This window comes from Garra rufa, unplaced genomic scaffold (assembly GCF_049309525.1).
Source record: "Garra rufa unplaced genomic scaffold, GarRuf1.0 hap1_unplaced_002, whole genome shotgun sequence".
NCBI lineage: Eukaryota > Metazoa > Chordata > Actinopteri > Cypriniformes > Cyprinidae > Garra > Garra rufa.
Genome location: NW_027394277.1, coordinates 884,178 through 911,455, shown reverse-complemented (window position 1 = coordinate 911,455; position 27,278 = coordinate 884,178). Strand labels below are relative to the sequence as shown.

General features: G+C 35.3%; 2 long non-coding RNA genes across 2 annotated transcripts; both read right to left on the bottom strand.

Annotated features, from left to right (window-relative positions):
* Window positions 1-17,310: 17,310 nt before the first annotated feature.
* Window positions 17,311-20,517, bottom strand: LOC141305442 (uncharacterized). The gene is made up of 5 exons (XR_012344408.1): window positions 20,492-20,517; window positions 19,894-20,240; window positions 19,645-19,674; window positions 19,011-19,176; window positions 17,311-18,023 (listed from the first exon to the last, which is right to left on the bottom strand). It is a non-coding gene; the product is annotated as an uncharacterized lncRNA (long non-coding RNA).
* A 2,819-nt stretch (window positions 20,518-23,336) lies between these two features.
* LOC141305443 (uncharacterized) lies at window positions 23,337-26,543 on the bottom strand. Its single transcript, XR_012344409.1, has 5 exons — window positions 26,518-26,543; window positions 25,920-26,266; window positions 25,671-25,700; window positions 25,037-25,202; window positions 23,337-24,049 (listed from the first exon to the last, which is right to left on the bottom strand). It is a non-coding gene; the product is annotated as an uncharacterized lncRNA (long non-coding RNA).
* Between the last annotated feature and the right edge of the window lie 735 nt (window positions 26,544-27,278).

Genomic DNA, 27,278 nt, shown 5'->3' with positions numbered 1-27,278 from the left:
TTGGTCATTAAAAACGGCCGTGCTTTGTTGAACTATGTGGTTCAAACGATGAGACCATATTCATGAAACAGTCTTTACTAGCTAATTCGTTTCCACAAAAATGCAGCACAAATAAGCAAGCATTTTAACGTTTTCAATACACTAATCTACTATTACTGTTCAATCGCTGGAGTGTTTTTATTTTTTATTTTTTAAATGCCTTTAAAATGTGTAGTTTTGTGAACACGGACGAAGAAACGCCAGCCCCGAAGCTCATCCGTAAACCACATAAACAGCTCATATGCGCTTAATATAGCTCTTTAAAATGATATTCTGTTTACATTGTGTACAGTCGCTGGAGTGTTTTTATTTAAATGCTTTTAAAGAGACCGAGAGCTCGGAGCCTTGACTCTCATGTCAGTAAAACAGAAAACACTGGCTGAAGGCAGCTCTCTCCGTTTTAAATGAAACTGCTTGCAAACTCCTGAAATTAGCTCTTGTTCAAAGGGGTTGACGGAATGAAATCGCTGGAACATTTAAATTTTAAAAGGCCGTATTTATTTTCATTTTCCGCTCCACCCCTTCAGTGGAGTGGAATGGCCTAAACTGGGCATTATTTTTCGTACGTGACCTGTGGTTAGAAGCATTGTTTCTTGTTAGCAAGACATATGGCTTAATAAATTATGTTCTTGGGCATAATTTGCAAGCTAACATGAAGTAAAAGCTATAACCTACGTTTAACCTAAATATAAATGATTTTATTCAGTATTTTTGTGCGTCCTCTATAAAGCAACATTTATGAGTAGTGCGCATGCGCACAAATGCCTAAGGGAACTTTCGGAGTATAAGAGGGAAACTGTGCTAAATCAAACATAAAATACAGCGAAATGACAGGGAGCAAGAAAATATTACGTGAGTGATTAGGTGCTTTGTTCAATACAGGTGCATTTTTTTGAGAACTCTAATCAGGTAAATAGCAGAAGTTATTAGTTGGTCATTAAAAACGGCCGTGCTTTGTTGAACTATGTGGTTCAAACGACGAGACCATATTCATGAAACAGTCTTTACTAGCTAATTCGTTTCCACAAAAATGCAGCACAAATAAGCAAGCATTTTAACGTTTTAAATACACTAATCTACAATTATTGTTCAATCGCTGGAGTGTTTTTTTATTTTTTAAATGCCTTTAAAATATGTAGTTTTGTGAACACGGACGAAGAAACGCCAGCCCCGAAGGTCATCCGTAAACCACATAAACAGCTCATATGCGCTTAATATAGCTCTTTAAAATGATATTCTGTTTACATTGTGTACAGTCGCTGGAGTGTTTTTATTTAAATGCTTTTAAAGAGACCGAGAGCTCGGAGCCTTGACTCTCATGTCAGTAAAACAGAAAACACTGGCTGAAGGCAGCTCTCTCCGTTTTAAATGAAACTGCTTGCAAACTCCTGAAATTAGCTCTTGTTCAAAGGGGTTGACGGAATGAAATCGCTGGAACATTTAAATTTTAAAAGGCCGTATTTATTTTCATTTTCCGCTCCACCCCTTCAGTGGAGTGGAATGGCCTAAACTGGGCATTATTTTTCGTACGTGACCTGTGGTTAGAAGCATTGTTTCTTGTTAGCAAGACATATGGCTTAATAAATTATGTTCTTGGGCATAATTTGCAAGCTAACATGAAGTAAAAGCTATAACCTACGTTTAACCTAAATATAAATGATTTTATTCAGTATTTTTGTGCGTCCTCTATAAAGCAACATTTATGAGTAGTGCGCATGCGCACAAATGCCTAAGGGAACTTTCGGAGTATAAGAGGGAAACTGTGCTAAATCAAACATAAAATACAGCGAAATGACAGGGAGCAAGAAAATATTACGTGAGTGATTAGGTGCTTTGTTCAATACAGGTGCATTTTTTTGAGAACTCTAATCAGGTAAATAGCAGAAGTTATTAGTTGGTCATTAAAAACGGCCGTGCTTTGTTGAACTATGTGGTTCAAACGATGAGACCATATTCATGAAACAGTCTTTACTAGCTAATTCGTTTCCACAAAAATGCAGCACAAATAAGCAAGCATTTTAACGTTTTAAATACACTAATCTACAATTATTGTTCAATCGCTGGAGTGTTTTTTTATTTTTTAAATGCCTTTAAAATATGTAGTTTTGTGAACACGGACGAAGAAACGCCAGCCCCGAAGGTCATCCGTAAACCACATAAACAGCTCATATGCGCTTAATATAGCTCTTTAAAATGATATTCTGTTTACATTGTGTACAGTCGCTGGAGTGTTTTTATTTAAATGCTTTTAAAGAGACCGAGAGCTCGGAGCCTTGACTCTCATGTCAGTAAAACAGAAAACACTGGCTGAAGGCAGCTCTCTCCGTTTTAAATGAAACTGCTTGCAAACTCCTGAAATTAGCTCTTGTTCAAAGGGGTTGACGGAATGAAATCGCTGGAACATTTAAATTTTAAAAGGCCGTATTTATTTTCATTTTCCGCTCCACCCCTTCAGTGGAGTGGAATGGCCTAAACTGGGCATTATTTTTCGTACGTGACCTGTGGTTAGAAGCATTGTTTCTTGTTAGCAAGACATATGGCTTAATAAATTATGTTCTTGGGCATAATTTGCAAGCTAACATGAAGTAAAAGCTATAACCTACGTTTAACCTAAATATAAATGATTTTATTCAGTATTTTTGTGCGTCCTCTATAAAGCAACATTTATGAGTAGTGCGCATGCGCACAAATGCCTAAGGGAACTTTCGGAGTATAAGAGGGAAACTGTGCTAAATCAAACATAAAATACAGCGAAATGACAAGGAGCAAGAAAATATTACGTGAGTGATTAGGTGCTTTGTTCAATACAGGTGCATTTTTTTGAGAACTCTAATCAGGTAAATAGCAGAAGTTATTAGTTGGTCATTAAAAACGGCCGTGCTTTGTTGAACTATGTGGTTCAAACGATGAGACCATATTCATGAAACAGTCTTTACTAGCTAATTCGTTTCCACAAAAATGCAGCACAAATAAGCAAGCATTTTAACGTTTTCAATACACTAATCTACTATTACTGTTCAATCGCTGGAGTGTTTTTATTTTTTATTTTTTAAATGCCTTTAAAATGTGTAGTTTTGTGAACACGGACGAAGAAACGCCAGCCCCGAAGCTCATCCGTAAACCACATAAACAGCTCATATGCGCTTAATATAGCTCTTTAAAATGATATTCTGTTTACATTGTGTACAGTCGCTGGAGTGTTTTTATTTAAATGCTTTTAAAGAGACCGAGAGCTCGGAGCCTTGACTCTCATGTCAGTAAAACAGAAAACACTGGCTGAAGGCAGCTCTCTCCGTTTTAAATGAAACTGCTTGCAAACTCCTGAAATTAGCTCTTGTTCAAAGGGGTTGACGGAATGAAATCGCTGGAACATTTAAATTTTAAAAGGCCGTATTTATTTTCATTTTCCGCTCCACCCCTTCAGTGGAGTGGAATGGCCTAAACTGGGCATTATTTTTCGTACGTGACCTGTGGTTAGAAGCATTGTTTCTTGTTAGCAAGACATATGGCTTAATAAATTATGTTCTTGGGCATAATTTGCAAGCTAACATGAAGTAAAAGCTATAACCTACGTTTAACCTAAATATAAATGATTTTATTCAGTATTTTTGTGCGTCCTCTATAAAGCAACATTTATGAGTAGTGCGCATGCGCACAAATGCCTAAGGGAACTTTCGGAGTATAAGAGGGAAACTGTGCTAAATCAAACATAAAATACAGCGAAATGACAGGGAGCAAGAAAATATTACGTGAGTGATTAGGTGCTTTGTTCAATACAGGTGCATTTTTTTGAGAACTCTAATCAGGTAAATAGCAGAAGTTATTAGTTGGTCATTAAAAACGGCCGTGCTTTGTTGAACTATGTGGTTCAAACGATGAGACCATATTCATGAAACAGTCTTTACTAGCTAATTCGTTTCCACAAAAATGCAGCACAAATAAGCAAGCATTTTAACGTTTTCAATACACTAATCTACTATTACTGTTCAATCGCTGGAGTGTTTTTATTTTTTAAATGCCTTTAAAATGTGTAGTTTTGTGAACACGGACGAAGAAACGCCAGCCCCGAAGCTCATCCGTAAACCACATAAACAGCTCATATGCGCTTAATATAGCTCTTTAAAATGATATTCTGTTTACATTGTGTACAGTCGCTGGAGTGTTTTTATTTAAATGCTTTTAAAGAGACCGAGAGCTCGGAGCCTTGACTCTCATGTCAGTAAAACAGAAAACACTGGCTGAAGGCAGCTCTCTCCGTTTTAAATGAAACTGCTTGCAAACTCCTGAAATTAGCTCTTGTTCAAAGGGGTTGACGGAATGAAATCGCTGGAACATTTAAATTTTAAAAGGCCGTATTTATTTTCATTTTCCGCTCCACCCCTTCAGTGGAGTGGAATGGCCTAAACTGGGCATTATTTTTCGTACGTGACCTGTGGTTAGAAGCATTGTTTCTTGTTAGCAAGACATATGGCTTAATAAATTATGTTCTTGGGCATAATTTGCAAGCTAACATGAAGTAAAAGCTATAACCTACGTTTAACCTAAATATAAATGATTTTATTCAGTATTTTTGTGCGTCCTCTATAAAGCAACATTTACGAGTAGTGCGCATGCGCACAAATGCCTAAGGGAACTTTCGGAGTATAAGAGGGAAACTGTGCTAAATCAAACATAAAATACAGCGAAATGACAGGGAGCAAGAAAATATTACGTGAGTGATTAGGTGCTTTGTTCAATACAGGTGCATTTTTTTGAGAACTCTAATCAGGTAAGTAGCAGAAGTTATTACTTGGTCATTAAAAACGGCCGTGCTTTGTTGAACTATGTGGTTCAAACGATGAGACCATATTCATGAAACAGTCTTTACTAGCTAATTCGTTTCCACAAAAATGCAGCACAAATAAGCAAGCATTTTAACGTTTTCAATACACTAATCTACTATTACTGTTCAATCGCTGGAGTGTTTTTATTTTTTATTTTTTAAATGCCTTTAAAATGTGTAGTTTTGTGAACACGGACGAAGAAACGCCAGCCCCGAAGCTCATCCGTAAACCACATAAACAGCTCATATGCGCTTAATATAGCTCTTTAAAATGATATTCTGTTTACATTGTGTACAGTCGCTGGAGTGTTTTTATTTAAATGCTTTTAAAGAGACCGAGAGCTCGGAGCCTTGACTCTCATGTCAGTAAAACAGAAAACACTGGCTGAAGGCAGCTCTCTCCGTTTTAAATGAAACTGCTTGCAAACTCCTGAAATTAGCTCTTGTTCAAAGGGGTTGACGGAATGAAATCGCTGGAACATTTAAATTTTAAAAGGCCGTATTTATTTTCATTTTCCGCTCCACCCCTTCAGTGGAGTGGAATGGCCTAAACTGGGCATTATTTTTCGTACGTGACCTGTGGTTAGAAGCATTGTTTCTTGTTAGCAAGACATATGGCTTAATAAATTATGTTCTTGGGCATAATTTGCAAGCTAACATGAAGTAAAAGCTATAACCTACGTTTAACCTAAATATAAATGATTTTATTCAGTATTTTTGTGCGTCCTCTATAAAGCAACATTTATGAGTAGTGCGCATGCGCACAAATGCCTAAGGGAACTTTCGGAGTATAAGAGGGAAACTGTGCTAAATCAAACATAAAATACAGCGAAATGACAGGGAGCAAGAAAATATTACGTGAGTGATTAGGTGCTTTGTTCAATACAGGTGCATTTTTTTGAGAACTCTAATCAGGTAAATAGCTGAAGTTATTAGTTGGTCATTAAAAACGGCCGTGCTTTGTTGAACTATGTGGTTCAAACGATGAGACCATATTCATGAAACAGTCTTTACTAGCTAATTCGTTTCCACAAAAATGCAGCACAAATAAGCAAGCATTTTAACGTTTTCAATACACTAATCTACTATTACTGTTCAATCGCTGGAGTGTTTTTATTTTTTATTTTTTAAATGCCTTTAAAATGTGTAGTTTTGTGAACACGGACGAAGAAACGCCAGCCCCGAAGCTCATCCGTAAACCACATAAACAGCTCATATGCGCTTAATATAGCTCTTTAAAATGATATTCTGTTTACATTGTGTACAGTCGCTGGAGTGTTTTTATTTAAATGCTTTTAAAGAGACCGAGAGCTCGGAGCCTTGACTCTCATGTCAGTAAAACAGAAAACACTGGCTGAAGGCAGCTCTCTCCGTTTTAAATGAAACTGCTTGCAAACTCCTGAAATTAGCTCTTGTTCAAAGGGGTTGACGGAATGAAATCGCTGGAACATTTAAATTTTAAAAGGCCGTATTTATTTTCATTTTCCGCTCCACCCCTTCAGTGGAGTGGAATGGCCTAAACTGGGCATTATTTTTCGTACGTGACCTGTGGTTAGAAGCATTGTTTCTTGTTAGCAAGACATATGGCTTAATAAATTATGTTCTTGGGCATAATTTGCAAGCTAACATGAAGTAAAAGCTATAACCTACGTTTAACCTAAATATAAATGATTTTATTCAGTATTTTTGTGCGTCCTCTATAAAGCAACATTTATGAGTAGTGCGCATGCGCACAAATGCCTAAGGGAACTTTCGGAGTATAAGAGGGAAACTGTGCTAAATCAAACATAAAATACAGCGAAATGACAGGGAGCAAGAAAATATTACATGAGTGATTAGGTGCTTTGTTCAATACAGGTGCATTTTTTTGAGAACTCTAATCAGGTAAATAGCAGAAGTTATTAGTTGGTCATTAAAAACGGCCGTGCTTTGTTGAACTATGTGGTTCAAACGATGAGACCATATTCATGAAACAGTCTTTACTAGCTAATTCGTTTCCACAAAAATGCAGCACAAATAAGCAAGCATTTTAACGTTTTAAATACACTAATCTACAATTATTGTTCAATCGCTGGAGTGTTTTTTTATTTTTTAAATGCCTTTAAAATATGTAGTTTTGTGAACACGGACGAAGAAACGCCAGCCCCGAAGGTCATCCGTAAACCACATAAACAGCTCATATGCGCTTAATATAGCTCTTTAAAATGATATTCTGTTTACATTGTGTACAGTCGCTGGAGTGTTTTTATTTAAATGCTTTTAAAGAGACCGAGAGCTCGGAGCCTTGACTCTCATGTCAGTAAAACAGAAAACACTGGCTGAAGGCAGCTCTCTCCGTTTTAAATGAAACTGCTTGCAAACTCCTGAAATTAGCTCTTGTTCAAAGGGGTTGACGGAATGAAATCGCTGGAACATTTAAATTTTAAAAGGCCGTATTTATTTTCATTTTCCGCTCCACCCCTTCAGTGGAGTGGAATGGCCTAAACTGGGCATTATTTTTCGTACGTGACCTGTGGTTAGAAGCATTGTTTCTTGTTAGCAAGACATATGGCTTAATAAATTATGTTCTTGGGCATAATTTGCAAGCTAACATGAAGTAAAAGCTATAACCTACGTTTAACCTAAATATAAATGATTTTATTCAGTATTTTTGTGCGTCCTCTATAAAGCAACATTTATGAGTAGTGCGCATGCGCACAAATGCCTAAGGGAACTTTCGGAGTATAAGAGGGAAACTGTGCTAAATCAAACATAAAATACAGCGAAATGACAGGGAGCAAGAAAATATTACGTGAGTGATTAGGTGCTTTGTTCAATACAGGTGCATTTTTTTGAGAACTCTAATCAGGTAAATAGCAGAAGTTATTAGTTGGTCATTAAAAACGGCCGTGCTTTGTTGAACTATGTGGTTCAAACGATGAGACCATATTCATGAAACAGTCTTTACTAGCTAATTCGTTTCCACAAAAATGCAGCACAAATAAGCAAGCATTTTAACGTTTTAAATACACTAATCTACAATTATTGTTCAATCGCTGGAGTGTTTTTTTATTTTTTAAATGCCTTTAAAATATGTAGTTTTGTGAACACGGACGAAGAAACGCCAGCCCCGAAGGTCATCCGTAAACCACATAAACAGCTCATATGCGCTTAATATAGCTCTTTAAAATGATATTCTGTTTACATTGTGTACAGTCGCTGGAGTGTTTTTATTTAAATGCTTTTAAAGAGACCGAGAGCTCGGAGCCTTGACTCTCATGTCAGTAAAACAGAAAACACTGGCTGAAGGCAGCTCTCTCCGTTTTAAATGAAACTGCTTGCAAACTCCTGAAATTAGCTCTTGTTCAAAGGGGTTGACGGAATGAAATCGCTGGAACATTTAAATTTTAAAAGGCCGTATTTATTTTCATTTTCCGCTCCACCCCTTCAGTGGAGTGGAATGGCCTAAACTGGGCATTATTTTTCGTACGTGACCTGTGGTTAGAAGCATTGTTTCTTGTTAGCAAGACATATGGCTTAATAAATTATGTTCTTGGGCATAATTTGCAAGCTAACATGAAGTAAAAGCTATAACCTACGTTTAACCTAAATATAAATGATTTTATTCAGTATTTTTGTGCGTCCTCTATAAAGCAACATTTATGAGTAGTGCGCATGCGCACAAATGCCTAAGGGAACTTTCGGAGTATAAGAGGGAAACTGTGCTAAATCAAACATAAAATACAGCGAAATGACAGGGAGCAAGAAAATATTACGTGAGTGATTAGGTGCTTTGTTCAATACAGGTGCATTTTTTTGAGAACTCTAATCAGGTAAATAGCAGAAGTTATTAGTTGGTCATTAAAAACGGCCGTGCTTTGTTGAACTATGTGGTTCAAACGATGAGACCATATTCATGAAACAGTCTTTACTAGCTAATTCGTTTCCACAAAAATGCAGCACAAATAAGCAAGCATTTTAACGTTTTAAATACACTAATCTACAATTATTGTTCAATCGCTGGAGTGTTTTTTTATTTTTTAAATGCCTTTAAAATATGTAGTTTTGTGAACACGGACGAAGAAACGCCAGCCCCGAAGGTCATCCGTAAACCACATAAACAGCTCATATGCGCTTAATATAGCTCTTTAAAATGATATTCTGTTTACATTGTGTACAGTCGCTGGAGTGTTTTTATTTAAATGCTTTTAAAGAGACCGAGAGCTCGGAGCCTTGACTCTCATGTCAGTAAAACAGAAAACACTGGCTGAAGGCAGCTCTCTCCGTTTTAAATGAAACTGCTTGCAAACTCCTGAAATTAGCTCTTGTTCAAAGGGGTTGACGGAATGAAATCGCTGGAACATTTAAATTTTAAAAGGCCGTATTTATTTTCATTTTCCGCTCCACCCCTTCAGTGGAGTGGAATGGCCTAAACTGGGCATTATTTTTCGTACGTGACCTGTGGTTAGAAGCATTGTTTCTTGTTAGCAAGACATATGGCTTAATAAATTATGTTCTTGGGCATAATTTGCAAGCTAACATGAAGTAAAAGCTATAACCTACGTTTAACCTAAATATAAATGATTTTATTCAGTATTTTTGTGCGTCCTCTATAAAGCAACATTTATGAGTAGTGCGCATGCGCACAAATGCCTAAGGGAACTTTCGGAGTATAAGAGGGAAACTGTGCTAAATCAAACATAAAATACAGCGAAATGACAGGGAGCAAGAAAATATTACGTGAGTGATTAGGTGCTTTGTTCAATACAGGTGCATTTTTTTGAGAACTCTAATCAGGTAAATAGCAGAAGTTATTAGTTGGTCATTAAAAACGGCCGTGCTTTGTTGAACTATGTGGTTCAAACGATGAGACCATATTCATGAAACAGTCTTTACTAGCTAATTCGTTTCCACAAAAATGCAGCACAAATAAGCAAGCATTTTAACGTTTTAAATACACTAATCTACAATTATTGTTCAATCGCTGGAGTGTTTTTTTATTTTTTAAATGCCTTTAAAATATGTAGTTTTGTGAACACGGACGAAGAAACGCCAGCCCCGAAGGTCATCCGTAAACCACATAAACAGCTCATATGCGCTTAATATAGCTCTTTAAAATGATATTCTGTTTACATTGTGTACAGTCGCTGGAGTGTTTTTATTTAAATGCTTTTAAAGAGACCGAGAGCTCGGAGCCTTGACTCTCATGTCAGTAAAACAGAAAACACTGGCTGAAGGCAGCTCTCTCCGTTTTAAATGAAACTGCTTGCAAACTCCTGAAATTAGCTCTTGTTCAAAGGGGTTGACGGAATGAAATCGCTGGAACATTTAAATTTTAAAAGGCCGTATTTATTTTCATTTTCCGCTCCACCCCTTCAGTGGAGTGGAATGGCCTAAACTGGGCATTATTTTTCGTACGTGACCTGTGGTTAGAAGCATTGTTTCTTGTTAGCAAGACATATGGCTTAATAAATTATGTTCTTGGGCATAATTTGCAAGCTAACATGAAGTAAAAGCTATAACCTACGTTTAACCTAAATATAAATGATTTTATTCAGTATTTTTGTGCGTCCTCTATAAAGCAACATTTATGAGTAGTGCGCATGCGCACAAATGCCTAAGGGAACTTTCGGAGTATAAGAGGGAAACTGTGCTAAATCAAACATAAAATACAGCGAAATGACAGGGAGCAAGAAAATATTACGTGAGTGATTAGGTGCTTTGTTCAATACAGGTGCATTTTTTTGAGAACTCTAATCAGGTAAATAGCAGAAGTTATTAGTTGGTCATTAAAAACGGCCGTGCTTTGTTGAACTATGTGGTTCAAACGATGAGACCATATTCATGAAACAGTCTTTACTAGCTAATTCGTTTCCACAAAAATGCAGCACAAATAAGCAAGCATTTTAACGTTTTCAATACACTAATCTACTATTACTGTTCAATCGCTGGAGTGTTTTTATTTTTTATTTTTTAAATGCCTTTAAAATGTGTAGTTTTGTGAACACGGACGAAGAAACGCCAGCCCCGAAGCTCATCCGTAAACCACATAAACAGCTCATATGCGCTTAATATAGCTCTTTAAAATGATATTCTGTTTACATTGTGTACAGTCGCTGGAGTGTTTTTATTTAAATGCTTTTAAAGAGACCGAGAGCTCGGAGCCTTGACTCTCATGTCAGTAAAACAGAAAACACTGGCTGAAGGCAGCTCTCTCCGTTTTAAATGAAACTGCTTGCAAACTCCTGAAATTAGCTCTTGTTCAAAGGGGTTGACGGAATGAAATCGCTGGAACATTTAAATTTTAAAAGGCCGTATTTATTTTCATTTTCCGCTCCACCCCTTCAGTGGAGTGGAATGGCCTAAACTGGGCATTATTTTTCGTACGTGACCTGTGGTTAGAAGCATTGTTTCTTGTTAGCAAGACATATGGCTTAATAAATTATGTTCTTGGGCATAATTTGCAAGCTAACATGAAGTAAAAGCTATAACCTACGTTTAACCTAAATATAAATGATTTTATTCAGTATTTTTGTGCGTCCTCTATAAAGCAACATTTATGAGTAGTGCGCATGCGCACAAATGCCTAAGGGAACTTTCGGAGTATAAGAGGGAAACTGTGCTAAATCAAACATAAAATACAGCGAAATGACAGGGAGCAAGAAAATATTACGTGAGTGATTAGGTGCTTTGTTCAATACAGGTGCATTTTTTTGAGAACTCTAATCAGGTAAATAGCAGAAGTTATTAGTTGGTCATTAAAAACGGCCGTGCTTTGTTGAACTATGTGGTTCAAACGATGAGACCATATTCATGAAACAGTCTTTACTAGCTAATTCGTTTCCACAAAAATGCAGCACAAATAAGCAAGCATTTTAACGTTTTAAATACACTAATCTACAATTATTGTTCAATCGCTGGAGTGTTTTTTTATTTTTTAAATGCCTTTAAAATATGTAGTTTTGTGAACACGGACGAAGAAACGCCAGCCCCGAAGGGCATCCGTAAACCACATAAACAGCTCATATGCGCTTAATATAGCTCTTTAAAATGATATTCTGTTTACATTGTGTACAGTCGCTGGAGTGTTTTTATTTAAATGCTTTTAAAGAGACCGAGAGCTCGGAGCCTTGACTCTCATGTCAGTAAAACAGAAAACACTGGCTGAAGGCAGCTCTCTCCGTTTTAAATGAAACTGCTTGCAAACTCCTGAAATTAGCTCTTGTTCAAAGGGGTTGACGGAATGAAATCGCTGGAACATTTAAATTTTAAAAGGCCGTATTTATTTTCATTTTCCGCTCCACCCCTTCAGTGGAGTGGAATGGCCTAAACTGGGCATTATTTTTCGTACGTGACCTGTGGTTAGAAGCATTGTTTCTTGTTAGCAAGACATATGGCTTAATAAATTATGTTCTTGGGCATAATTTGCAAGCTAACATGAAGTAAAAGCTATAACCTACGTTTAACCTAAATATAAATGATTTTATTCAGTATTTTTGTGCGTCCTCTATAAAGCAACATTTATGAGTAGTGCGCATGCGCACAAATGCCTAAGGGAACTTTCGGAGTATAAGAGGGAAACTGTGCTAAATCAAACATAAAATACAGCGAAATGACAGGGAGCAAGAAAATATTACGTGAGTGATTAGGTGCTTTGTTCAATACAGGTGCATTTTTTTGAGAACTCTAATCAGGTAAATAGCAGAAGTTATTAGTTGGTCATTAAAAACGGCCGTGCTTTGTTGAACTATGTGGTTCAAACGATGAGACCATATTCATGAAACAGTCTTTACTAGCTAATTCGTTTCCACAAAAATGCAGCACAAATAAGCAAGCATTTTAACGTTTTCAATACACTAATCTACTATTACTGTTCAATCGCTGGAGTGTTTTTATTTTTTATTTTTTAAATGCCTTTAAAATGTGTAGTTTTGTGAACACGGACGAAGAAACGCCAGCCCCGAAGCTCATCCGTAAACCACATAAACAGCTCATATGCGCTTAATATAGCTCTTTAAAATGATATTCTGTTTACATTGTGTACAGTCGCTGGAGTGTTTTTATTTAAATGCTTTTAAAGAGACCGAGAGCTCGGAGCCTTGACTCTCATGTCAGTAAAACAGAAAACACTGGCTGAAGGCAGCTCTCTCCGTTTTAAATGAAACTGCTTGCAAACTCCTGAAATTAGCTCTTGTTCAAAGGGGTTGACGGAATGAAATCGCTGGAACATTTAAATTTTAAAAGGCCGTATTTATTTTCATTTTCCGCTCCACCCCTTCAGTGGAGTGGAATGGCCTAAACTGGGCATTATTTTTCGTACGTGACCTGTGGTTAGAAGCATTGTTTCTTGTTAGCAAGACATATGGCTTAATAAATTATGTTCTTGGGCATAATTTGCAAGCTAACATGAAGTAAAAGCTATAACCTACGTTTAACCTAAATATAAATGATTTTATTCAGTATTTTTGTGCGTCCTCTATAAAGCAACATTTATGAGTAGTGCGCATGCGCACAAATGCCTAAGGGAACTTTCGGAGTATAAGAGGGAAACTGTGCTAAATCAAACATAAAATACAGCGAAATGACAGGGAGCAAGAAAATATTACGTGAGTGATTAGGTGCTTTGTTCAATACAGGTGCATTTTTTTGAGAACTCTAATCAGGTAAATAGCAGAAGTTATTAGTTGGTCATTAAAAACGGCCGTGCTTTGTTGAACTATGTGGTTCAAACGATGAGACCATATTCATGAAACAGTCTTTACTAGCTAATTCGTTTCCACAAAAATGCAGCACAAATAAGCAAGCATTTTAACGTTTTCAATACACTAATCTACTATTACTGTTCAATCGCTGTAGTGTTTTTATTTTTTATTTTTTAAATGCCTTTAAAATGTGTAGTTTTGTGAACACGGACGAAGAAACGCCAGCCCCGAAGCTCATCCGTAAACCATATAAAGCAGCTCATATGCGCTTAATATAGCTCTTTAAAATGATATTATGTTTACATTGCGTACAGTCGCTGGAGTGTTTTTATTTAAATGCTTTTAAAAGAGGCTCAGTGATGTAGTTCGCAGACCGAGAGCTCGGAGCCTTGACTCTCATGTCAGTACAACAGAAAACACTGGCTGAAGGCAGCTCTCTCCGTTTTAAATGAAACTGCTTGCAAACTCCTGAAATTAGCTCTTGTTCAAAGGGGTTGACGGAATGAAATCGCTGGAACATTTAAATTTTAAAAGGCCGTATTTATTTTCATTTTCCGCTAAACCCCTTCAGTGGAGTGGAATGGCCTAAACTGGGCATTATTTTTCGTACGTGACCTGTGGTTAGAAGCATTGTTTCTTGTTAGCAAGACATATGGCTTAATAAATTATGTTCTTGGGCATAATTTGCAAGCTAACATGCAGTAAAAGCTATAACCTACGTTTAACCTAAATATAAATGATTTTATTCAGTATTTTTGTGCGTCCTCTATAAAGCACCATTTATGAGTAGTGCGCATGCGCACAAATGCCTAAGGGAACTTTCGGAGTATAAGAGGGAAACTGTGCTAAATCAAACATAAAATACAGCGAAATGACAGGGAGCAAGAAAATATTACGTGAGTGATTAGGTGCTTTGTTCAATACAGGTGCATTTTTTTGAGAGCTCTAATCAGTTAAATAGCATAAGTTATTGGTGAGGTTAACAACAGCCGTACTTTGTTGAACTAACGTGGTTCAAACGATGAGACCATATGAAACAGTCTTTACTAGCTTATTCGTTTCCACAAAAATGCTGCACAAATAAGCAAGCATTTTAACGTTTTAAAAACACTAATCTACAATTATTGTTCAATCGCTGGAGTGTTTTATTTTTTATTATTTTTAATGCCTTTAAAATATGTAGTTTTGTGAACACGGACGAAGAAACGCCAGCCCCGAAGCTCATCCGTAAACCACATAAACAGCTCATATGCGCTTAATATAGCTCTTTAAAATGATATTCTGTTTACATTGTGTACAGTCGCTGGAGTGTTTTTATTTAAATGCTTTTAAAGAGGCTCAGTGGTGTAGTTCGCAGACCGAGAGCTCGGAGCCTTGACTCTCATGTCAGTAAAACAGAAAACACTGGCTGAAGACAGCTCTCTCCGTTTTAAATGAAACTGCTTGCAAACTCCTGAAATTAGCTCTTGTTCAAAGGGGTTGACGGAATGAAATCGCTGGAACATTTAAATTTTAAAAGGCCGTATTTATTTTCATTTTCCGCTCCACCCCTTCAGTGGAGTGGAATGGCCTAAACTGGGCATTATTTTTCGTACGTGACCTGTGGTTAGAAGCATTGTTTCTTGTTAGCAAGACATATGGCTTAATAAATTATGTTCTTGGGCATAATTTGCAAGCTAACATGAAGTAAAAGCTATAACCTACGTTTAACCTAAATATAAATGATTTTATTCAGTATTTTTGTGCGTCCTCTATAAAGCAACATTTATGAGTAGTGCGCATGCGCACAAATGCCTAAGGGAACTTTCGGAGTATAAGAGGGAAACTGTGCTAAATCAAACATAAAATACAGCGAAATGACAGGGAGCAAGAAAATATTACGTGAGTGATTAGGTGCTTTGTTCAATACAGGTGCATTTTTTTGAGAACTCTAATCAGGTAAATAGCAGAAGTTATTAGTTGGTCATTAAAAACGGCCGTGCTTTGTTGAACTATGTGGTTCAAACGATGAGACCATATTCATGAAACAGTCTTTACTAGCTAATTCGTTTCCACAAAAATGCAGCACAAATAAGCAAGCATTTTAACGTTTTCAATACACTAATCTACTATTACTGTTCAATCGCTGGAGTGTTTTTATTTTTTATTTTTTAAATGCCTTTAAAATGTGTAGTTTTGTGAACACGGACGAAGAAACGCCAGCCCCGAAGCTCATCCGTAAACCATATAAAGCAGCTCATATGCGCTTAATATAGCTCTTTAAAATGATATTATGTTTACATTGCGTACAGTCGCTGGAGTGTTTTTATTTAAATGCTTTTAAAAGAGGCTCAGTGATGTAGTTCGCAGACCGAGAGCTCGGAGCCTTGACTCTCATGTCAGTACAACAGAAAACACTGGCTGAAGGCAGCTCTCTCCGTTTTAAATGAAACTGCTTGCAAACTCCTGAAATTAGCTCTTGTTCAAAGGGGTTGACGGAATGAAATCGCTGGAACATTTAAATTTTAAAAGGCCGTATTTATTTTCATTTTCCGCTAAACCCCTTCAGTGGAGTGGAATGGCCTAAACTGGGCATTATTTTTCGTACGTGACCTGTGGTTAGAAGCATTGTTTCTTGTTAGCAAGACATATGGCTTAATAAATTATGTTCTTGGGCATAATTTGCAAGCTAACATGCAGTAAAAGCTATAACCTACGTTTAACCTAAATATAAATGATTTTATTCAGTATTTTTGTGCGTCCTCTATAAAGCACCATTTATGAGTAGTGCGCATGCGCACAAATGCCTAAGGGAACTTTCGGAGTATAAGAGGGAAACTGTGCTAAATCAAACATAAAATACAGCGAAATGACAGGGAGCAAGAAAATATTACGTGAGTGATTAGGTGCTTTGTTCAATACAGGTGCATTTTTTTGAGAGCTCTAATCAGTTAAATAGCATAAGTTATTGGTGAGGTTAACAACAGCCGTACTTTGTTGAACTAACGTGGTTCAAACGATGAGACCATATGAAACAGTCTTTACTAGCTTATTCGTTTCCACAAAAATGCTGCACAAATAAGCAAGCATTTTAACGTTTTAAAAACACTAATCTACAATTATTGTTCAATCGCTGGAGTGTTTTATTTTTTATTATTTTTAATGCCTTTAAAATATGTAGTTTTGTGAACACGGACGAAGAAACGCCAGCCCCGAAGCTCATCCGTAAACCACATAAACACACTGTAAAAAATATACTGTAGAATTTACAATAATTTACTGGCAAAAAAGTTGCCAATAAAATCCTGTAAAATAGCCGCTAATTGCTGTAAAATGGATTACAGTATAATACTGCTTAGCAATTTACAATAAATTGATGTTTGCAGAATACAGTAATTTTTTGTGTTTTTTACAGGATTATAAAATTAAACTTGTAAAAAGGCATTACAGGTTTTTTTTGTAATTACGGTAAATTACAGTATGTACCTGGCAACAAAAGTTGCCAATAAAATCCTGTGAATTCAGCAAAAGCCAAGATGTAGCTGTAATATTTTTTACAATGAAATTCCTGTAAATAACTATTTTAACTGTGAACTGTACTGTGCTCTTTACCATTATACTGACGTGAATGCATTAAAACAAAGATTAAAAAAAAATAATCACTCAAATTCAAAGCTGTTGTAAGAAAATTGTTTATTAAAGCTGACACCTGACAACACTTCAGCACTGTCACTAGTAACAATTTTACTTTTTTAACTACAGAAAAACTTATAAAAAATCAGCTGTTACAATACAACTACAAACAACTCAAGATTAAAGCATAAAGCAATAGTTAAATAAAAGTTAAAGGGACTGTTTGCCTAAAAATAAAAATGGTCATTATTTACTCTCCCTTAAATTGTTCCAAAACTATTAGTTTCTTTCTTGTGTTGAATACAAAAGATTATATTTTAATGAAGTTTATAACCAGACAAGTAAGCCATTGACTTCCATAATAGGGCAAAATATGACAGTCAATGGCTACTGTTACCAACATTTTAAAATATCTTAAAACAAGAAAGAAACTCAGAATTTTGGAACAACTGAAGGTGAGTAAATGATGGCAATCCCTTTAGGCTCAAAAAACAGAATGACACTGACTGCTGATTCATTAAACCTAGAATACTCAAACAAACATTTAGCCATTTTTTAAAACATTTTAACATTCTTTAACATTTTTTGTAAGTTGACCAGTTTTTTTTATTTTATTTTTTAGCATGACCAAAGAACAAATCTGAAAGCAATTGTTATTTTATAGATGGCTTCTCCTGTAGTTGTAGTTTTGATACATTTGTAAACTTACATGCTTAACCACTCAAAGTCCATTAGCCTTCTGAGATGAGAACACACATGAGGATTGACTGTGTTGTTCCTCTTCTCGGAGACCTTCCCACCTTTTTTTTGCTCCAACCTTTGATGTGCCCGTCTTGGTGCCGGAGTGTGGGTTGATTCCAACAAAACATCTGCACAAACATCAGACAGACAAACATAAGCATGTGCAGAATTTATTAAAACTTGTTTAATAGTTCAAAAGCATTTGATGAACTATAGTAATGCATTACAGAGGAATAATTCATCCAAAAAAGAAATGATGTCAAGTTTTGTCAAACCTGGATAAATGTATTTCTTCTACTATAATAAAAGAATAGCAAAGAATGAGTAAACCAAACAGCCTTGGTTCTCAATGACTTCCACATTATGGAGGAAAAAATTGAAGCCATAAAGTATTTTGTTTCACTGGATTGGGAACTGGGAATAACTGAATTCAGAATAATTTAATTTGAATTTGAATTGTACAACATTTTAATTAATATGTATTTATAATATATTTTACACCAATTGTTAATATTAAATTAACATTAAGCACAAAGGGGTCAACAGGTTTTTGCATAGTTTAGAGTGACAAATCGTACCAGCATACTTTGAAGTCAAAATGCGTAGCCGCTATGCAAAATGTGTACAGGTTGGCAGGTCTGAATCATTAAACATGCGAATCCAGTGGTTCAACCTTAATTTTATGAAGCAATGAGAATACATTTGTGCACAATAAATAAATAAAATTTACTTTATTCAACAATTTCTTTCAGTCTCTGGAGTGTGTTTTTGGTGCACAAAAGTATTCTTGTCACTTTATTAAATTAAAGGGATACTCGATGCCGAAATGTTGAATAAAGTTGTTGTTTTTGTTTTATTTTCATACAAAAAGTATTCTTATCGCTTCATGATGTTATGATTGAACCACTGATGTATTCACTACCTTTCTGGGAAAAAACATCTTGGATTTCTTTTAAAAAATGATTTGTGTTCCAAAGATGAACAAAGGTCTTATGGCTTTTGAATGACATGAGGGAGAGTGATTAATGACTGAAATTTCATTTTTGGGTGAACAAAACCTTTATATTTAAGTAATATAAATACACATGCATAGTTAAGTATTTTTTTGTTTTTACCTCTGGATAAACTTAAGTGTGCAGGATGCCTCATGCTGGTACACCAGATTGAAGATGTAGTATGATGCAAACAAAGCAGCAAATCCAGGCACAAAGTTGGGGTGTGGATTCACGACCACTTGGCCCTCAATACTCAGCATCCACTGAGTTGCAGTGAGAATTTCACCTAAATAAATAAATACAGGCAACATGTTATAAGTCTTATGGTCTCTATATAGATGAGACTTGAATGCTGAAAATTTTGTAAAAGCATGGGAACAGTCAGGTAGCCTACTCCACAGGTGAAAGAGCAGTTACTCTGGTATTGCTCTCATATTGACAGAAATTACAGTGATACATTTCTCATTTAGATTTAGGTTCAAGCTTTATGTACAAGTAGGTTATATGACAACTTTTTAGCTTGTTATTTCGACAGATTAATTGCTTATATCGTTTGAAGCAAAACTGTTTAACTTACATTACGTTTGGTTTTGACTCTAAAAATACTGGCATTACACGTTCTCAATAAACCAGCATTTCAGTCTATATTCTGTGTCTATTTATATGCAATAATTTCAAAAATACTCTATCGAGAGTAAGGCAAATAAATCGGTAACAAAAAGCATTCATCAACGTCATGACATTATGTTTTTACCTTTATTATCTCCTTGGTGTTTCGGCTTGCCTGACAAAAATATAAAAAAATAAAGGAAGTTAACGACACATAACACGACGACACATCTCATACTCATCCAACGAGGTTAATATTTACATTTTTCAAAAGCAAAGACAACTGAGCACTTCATGTAACGTTAGTTTAGTCTCGCACTTAAGTTAGATCGATGAAGAAGAATCAGTTACAAAAATCAGTATTCATTAAGACGGCATGACATTATGTTTTTACCTTTTAGCTCCGGATCGCACGTGAAAAACGTGAAAAAAAGAGAAAGAAAAAAAGTTAACAACACATTCCTTTACAAAATAAACTTCACGTTTCAAGAGAACTCTTCCAGCGATGGTAATATTAATGTTTTTCTATCAACAAAGACAAATGCACCTCATATAACGTTAGTTTCGTTTCACACGCACTTCGATAGCAATGCTATGCCTGCCAAACTACATGTTCACTAGAAAGCAAAGGCAAATAAAGCTAACAAACTGCAGTATATATCAACATTAACATGACGATAAAGATTTACCTTAGTTTAGTCTGCTTTCTGAAATGGCGCGCACCGCATTTCTCTTCCTCGCCTGAAGCAACAGATAAATAAAGTTAACTAACGTTACACATCCCTTTACAAAAGCTAAATATAACCTTTAGAGCGATATCTTGATAAAACTTTTAACGTTTAGATAGATAGATAGATAGATAGATAGATAGATAGATAGATAGATAGATAGATAGATAGATAGATAGATAGATAGATAGATAGATAGATATGAATTACTTAACATTAAAATAAATAATTAATACTTATGGAAGTAAATTTAATTAAACTTACCAAAAATCGATTGCCGTTTATCTTCAGTTGTTGTCGTTGTGCTTCAGTCTAACGTCACCAGATTTCAAAACAACATATCCGCCCGCGCAATCCCATAATGCCACAGCACAGTAAATTCTTGTAAAAATATTTAAAATACAGTCAAAGCACCTCCTACATGTAAATAAATTACAGCTAACAGTGAAATATACAGTTAACACTTGTAAAACCCTGTATAACCCATAATGCATTGCAAATTACAGCAATAAATTGTAAATTGGCAAAACAGTAAGTTTCTGTATAATTTTGCTGTAAAAAATACAGCAATTTGTTACAGTGCAGCTCATATGCGCTTAATATAGCTCTTTAAAATGATATTCTGTTTACATTGTGTACAGTCGCTGGAGTGTTTTTATTTAAATGCTTTTAAAGAGGCTCAGTGGTGTAGTTCGCAGACCGAGAGCTCGGAGCCTTGACTCTCATGTCAGTAAAACAGAAAACACTGGCTGAAGACAGCTCTCTCCGTTTTAAATGAAACTGCTTGCAAACTCCTGAAATTAGCTCTTGTTCAAAGGGGTTGACGGAATGAAATCGCTGGAACATTTAAATTTTAAAAGGCCGTATTTATTTTCATTTTCCGCTCCACCCCTTCAGTGGAGTGGAATGGCCTAAACTGGGCATTATTTTTCGTACGTGACCTGTGGTTAGAAGCATTGTTTCTTGTTAGCAAGACATATGGCTTAATAAATTATGTTCTTGGGCATAATTTGCAAGCTAACATGAAGTAAAAGCTATAACCTACGTTTAACCTAAATATAAATGATTTTATTCAGTATTTTTGTGCGTCCTCTATAAAGCAACATTTATGAGTAGTGCGCATGCGCACAAATGCCTAAGGGAACTTTCGGAGTATAAGAGGGAAACTGTGCTAAATCAAACATAAAATACAGCGAAATGACAGGGAGCAAGAAAATATTACGTGAGTGATTAGGTGCTTTGTTCAATACAGGTGCATTTTTTTGAGAACTCTAATCAGGTAAATAGCAGAAGTTATTAGTTGGTCATTAAAAACGGCCGTGCTTTGTTGAACTATGTGGTTCAAACGATGAGACCATATTCATGAAACAGTCTTTACTAGCTAATTCGTTTCCACAAAAATGCAGCACAAATAAGCAAGCATTTTAACGTTTTCAATACACTAATCTACTATTACTGTTCAATCGCTGGAGTGTTTTTATTTTTTATTTTTTAAATGCCTTTAAAATGTGTAGTTTTGTGAACACGGACGAAGAAACGCCAGCCCCGAAGCTCATCCGTAAACCATATAAAGCAGCTCATATGCGCTTAATATAGCTCTTTAAAATGATATTATGTTTACATTGCGTACAGTCGCTGGAGTGTTTTTATTTAAATGCTTTTAAAAGAGGCTCAGTGATGTAGTTCGCAGACCGAGAGCTCGGAGCCTTGACTCTCATGTCAGTACAACAGAAAACACTGGCTGAAGGCAGCTCTCTCCGTTTTAAATGAAACTGCTTGCAAACTCCTGAAATTAGCTCTTGTTCAAAGGGGTTGACGGAATGAAATCGCTGGAACATTTAAATTTTAAAAGGCCGTATTTATTTTCATTTTCCGCTAAACCCCTTCAGTGGAGTGGAATGGCCTAAACTGGGCATTATTTTTCGTACGTGACCTGTGGTTAGAAGCATTGTTTCTTGTTAGCAAGACATATGGCTTAATAAATTATGTTCTTGGGCATAATTTGCAAGCTAACATGCAGTAAAAGCTATAACCTACGTTTAACCTAAATATAAATGATTTTATTCAGTATTTTTGTGCGTCCTCTATAAAGCACCATTTATGAGTAGTGCGCATGCGCACAAATGCCTAAGGGAACTTTCGGAGTATAAGAGGGAAACTGTGCTAAATCAAACATAAAATACAGCGAAATGACAGGGAGCAAGAAAATATTACGTGAGTGATTAGGTGCTTTGTTCAATACAGGTGCATTTTTTTGAGAGCTCTAATCAGTTAAATAGCATAAGTTATTGGTGAGGTTAACAACAGCCGTACTTTGTTGAACTAACGTGGTTCAAACGATGAGACCATATGAAACAGTCTTTACTAGCTTATTCGTTTCCACAAAAATGCTGCACAAATAAGCAAGCATTTTAACGTTTTAAAAACACTAATCTACAATTATTGTTCAATCGCTGGAGTGTTTTATTTTTTATTATTTTTAATGCCTTTAAAATATGTAGTTTTGTGAACACGGACGAAGAAACGCCAGCCCCGAAGCTCATCCGTAAACCACATAAACACACTGTAAAAAATATACTGTAGAATTTACAATAATTTACTGGCAAAAAAGTTGCCAATAAAATCCTGTAAAATAGCCGCTAATTGCTGTAAAATGGATTACAGTATAATACTGCTTAGCAATTTACAATAAATTGATGTTTGCAGAATACAGTAATTTTTTGTGTTTTTTACAGGATTATAAAATTAAACTTGTAAAAAGGCATTACAGGTTTTTTTTGTAATTACGGTAAATTACAGTATGTACCTGGCAACAAAAGTTGCCAATAAAATCCTGTGAATTCAGCAAAAGCCAAGATGTAGCTGTAATATTTTTTACAATGAAATTCCTGTAAATAACTATTTTAACTGTGAACTGTACTGTGCTCTTTACCATTATACTGACGTGAATGCATTAAAACAAAGATTAAAAAAAAATAATCACTCAAATTCAAAGCTGTTGTAAGAAAATTGTTTATTAAAGCTGACACCTGACAACACTTCAGCACTGTCACTAGTAACAATTTTACTTTTTTAACTACAGAAAAACTTATAAAAAATCAGCTGTTACAATACAACTACAAACAACTCAAGATTAAAGCATAAAGCAATAGTTAAATAAAAGTTAAAGGGACTGTTTGCCTAAAAATAAAAATGGTCATTATTTACTCTCCCTTAAATTGTTCCAAAACTATTAGTTTCTTTCTTGTGTTGAATACAAAAGATTATATTTTAATGAAGTTTATAACCAGACAAGTAAGCCATTGACTTCCATAATAGGGCAAAATATGACAGTCAATGGCTACTGTTACCAACATTTTAAAATATCTTAAAACAAGAAAGAAACTCAGAATTTTGGAACAACTGAAGGTGAGTAAATGATGGCAATCCCTTTAGGCTCAAAAAACAGAATGACACTGACTGCTGATTCATTAAACCTAGAATACTCAAACAAACATTTAGCCATTTTTTAAAACATTTTAACATTCTTTAACATTTTTTGTAAGTTGACCAGTTTTTTTTATTTTATTTTTTAGCATGACCAAAGAACAAATCTGAAAGCAATTGTTATTTTATAGATGGCTTCTCCTGTAGTTGTAGTTTTGATACATTTGTAAACTTACATGCTTAACCACTCAAAGTCCATTAGCCTTCTGAGATGAGAACACACATGAGGATTGACTGTGTTGTTCCTCTTCTCGGAGACCTTCCCACCTTTTTTTTGCTCCAACCTTTGATGTGCCCGTCTTGGTGCCGGAGTGTGGGTTGATTCCAACAAAACATCTGCACAAACATCAGACAGACAAACATAAGCATGTGCAGAATTTATTAAAACTTGTTTAATAGTTCAAAAGCATTTGATGAACTATAGTAATGCATTACAGAGGAATAATTCATCCAAAAAAGAAATGATGTCAAGTTTTGTCAAACCTGGATAAATGTATTTCTTCTACTATAATAAAAGAATAGCAAAGAATGAGTAAACCAAACAGCCTTGGTTCTCAATGACTTCCACATTATGGAGGAAAAAATTGAAGCCATAAAGTATTTTGTTTCACTGGATTGGGAACTGGGAATAACTGAATTCAGAATAATTTAATTTGAATTTGAATTGTACAACATTTTAATTAATATGTATTTATAATATATTTTACACCAATTGTTAATATTAAATTAACATTAAGCACAAAGGGGTCAACAGGTTTTTGCATAGTTTAGAGTGACAAATCGTACCAGCATACTTTGAAGTCAAAATGCGTAGCCGCTATGCAAAATGTGTACAGGTTGGCAGGTCTGAATCATTAAACATGCGAATCCAGTGGTTCAACCTTAATTTTATGAAGCAATGAGAATACATTTGTGCACAATAAATAAATAAAATTTACTTTATTCAACAATTTCTTTCAGTCTCTGGAGTGTGTTTTTGGTGCACAAAAGTATTCTTGTCACTTTATTAAATTAAAGGGATACTCGATGCCGAAATGTTGAATAAAGTTGTTGTTTTTGTTTTATTTTCATACAAAAAGTATTCTTATCGCTTCATGATGTTATGATTGAACCACTGATGTATTCACTACCTTTCTGGGAAAAAACATCTTGGATTTCTTTTAAAAAATGATTTGTGTTCCAAAGATGAACAAAGGTCTTATGGCTTTTGAATGACATGAGGGAGAGTGATTAATGACTGAAATTTCATTTTTGGGTGAACAAAACCTTTATATTTAAGTAATATAAATACACATGCATAGTTAAGTATTTTTTTGTTTTTACCTCTGGATAAACTTAAGTGTGCAGGATGCCTCATGCTGGTACACCAGATTGAAGATGTAGTATGATGCAAACAAAGCAGCAAATCCAGGCACAAAGTTGGGGTGTGGATTCACGACCACTTGGCCCTCAATACTCAGCATCCACTGAGTTGCAGTGAGAATTTCACCTAAATAAATAAATACAGGCAACATGTTATAAGTCTTATGGTCTCTATATAGATGAGACTTGAATGCTGAAAATTTTGTAAAAGCATGGGAACAGTCAGGTAGCCTACTCCACAGGTGAAAGAGCAGTTACTCTGGTATTGCTCTCATATTGACAGAAATTACAGTGATACATTTCTCATTTAGATTTAGGTTCAAGCTTTATGTACAAGTAGGTTATATGACAACTTTTTAGCTTGTTATTTCGACAGATTAATTGCTTATATCGTTTGAAGCAAAACTGTTTAACTTACATTACGTTTGGTTTTGACTCTAAAAATACTGGCATTACACGTTCTCAATAAACCAGCATTTCAGTCTATATTCTGTGTCTATTTATATGCAATAATTTCAAAAATACTCTATCGAGAGTAAGGCAAATAAATCGGTAACAAAAAGCATTCATCAACGTCATGACATTATGTTTTTACCTTTATTATCTCCTTGGTGTTTCGGCTTGCCTGACAAAAATATAAAAAAATAAAGGAAGTTAACGACACATAACACGACGACACATCTCATACTCATCCAACGAGGTTAATATTTACATTTTTCAAAAGCAAAGACAACTGAGCACTTCATGTAACGTTAGTTTAGTCTCGCACTTAAGTTAGATCGATGAAGAAGAATCAGTTACAAAAATCAGTATTCATTAAGACGGCATGACATTATGTTTTTACCTTTTAGCTCCGGATCGCACGTGAAAAACGTGAAAAAAAGAGAAAGAAAAAAAGTTAACAACACATTCCTTTACAAAATAAACTTCACGTTTCAAGAGAACTCTTCCAGCGATGGTAATATTAATGTTTTTCTATCAACAAAGACAAATGCACCTCATATAACGTTAGTTTCGTTTCACACGCACTTCGATAGCAATGCTATGCCTGCCAAACTACATGTTCACTAGAAAGCAAAGGCAAATAAAGCTAACAAACTGCAGTATATATCAACATTAACATGACGATAAAGATTTACCTTAGTTTAGTCTGCTTTCTGAAATGGCGCGCACCGCATTTCTCTTCCTCGCCTGAAGCAACAGATAAATAAAGTTAACTAACGTTACACATCCCTTTACAAAAGCTAAATATAACCTTTAGAGCGATATCTTGATAAAACTTTTAACGTTTAGATAGATAGATAGATAGATAGATAGATAGATAGATAGATAGATAGATAGATAGATAGATAGATAGATAGATAGATAGATAGATAGATATGAATTACTTAACATTAAAATAAATAATTAATACTTATGGAAGTAAATTTAATTAAACTTACCAAAAATCGATTGCCGTTTATCTTCAGTTGTTGTCGTTGTGCTTCAGTCTAACGTCACCAGATTTCAAAACAACATATCCGCCCGCGCAATCCCATAATGCCACAGCACAGTAAATTCTTGTAAAAATATTTAAAATACAGTCAAAGCACCTCCTACATGTAAATAAATTACAGCTAACAGTGAAATATACAGTTAACACTTGTAAAACCCTGTATAACCCATAATGCATTGCAAATTACAGCAATAAATTGTAAATTGGCAAAACAGTAAGTTTCTGTATAATTTTGCTGTAAAAAATACAGCAATTTGTTACAGTGCAGCTCATATGCGCTTAATATAGCTCTTTAAAATGATATTCTGTTTACATTGTGTACAGTCGCTGGAGTGTTTTTATTTAAATGCTTTTAAAGAGGCTCAGTGGTGTAGTTCGCAGACCGAGAGCTCGGAGCCTTGACTCTCATGTCAGTAAAACAGAAAACACTGGCTGAAGACAGCTCTCTCCGTTTTAAATGAAACTGCTTGCAAACTCCTGAAATTAGCTCTTGTTCAAAGGGGTTGACGGAATGAAATCGCTGGAACATTTAAATTTTAAAAGGCCGTATTTATTTTCATTTTCCGCTCCACCCCTTCAGTGGAGTGGAATGGCCTAAACTGGGCATTATTTTTCGTACGTGACCTGTGGTTAGAAGCATTGTTTCTTGTTAGCAAGACATATGGCTTAATAAATTATGTTCTTGGGCATAATTTGCAAGCTAACATG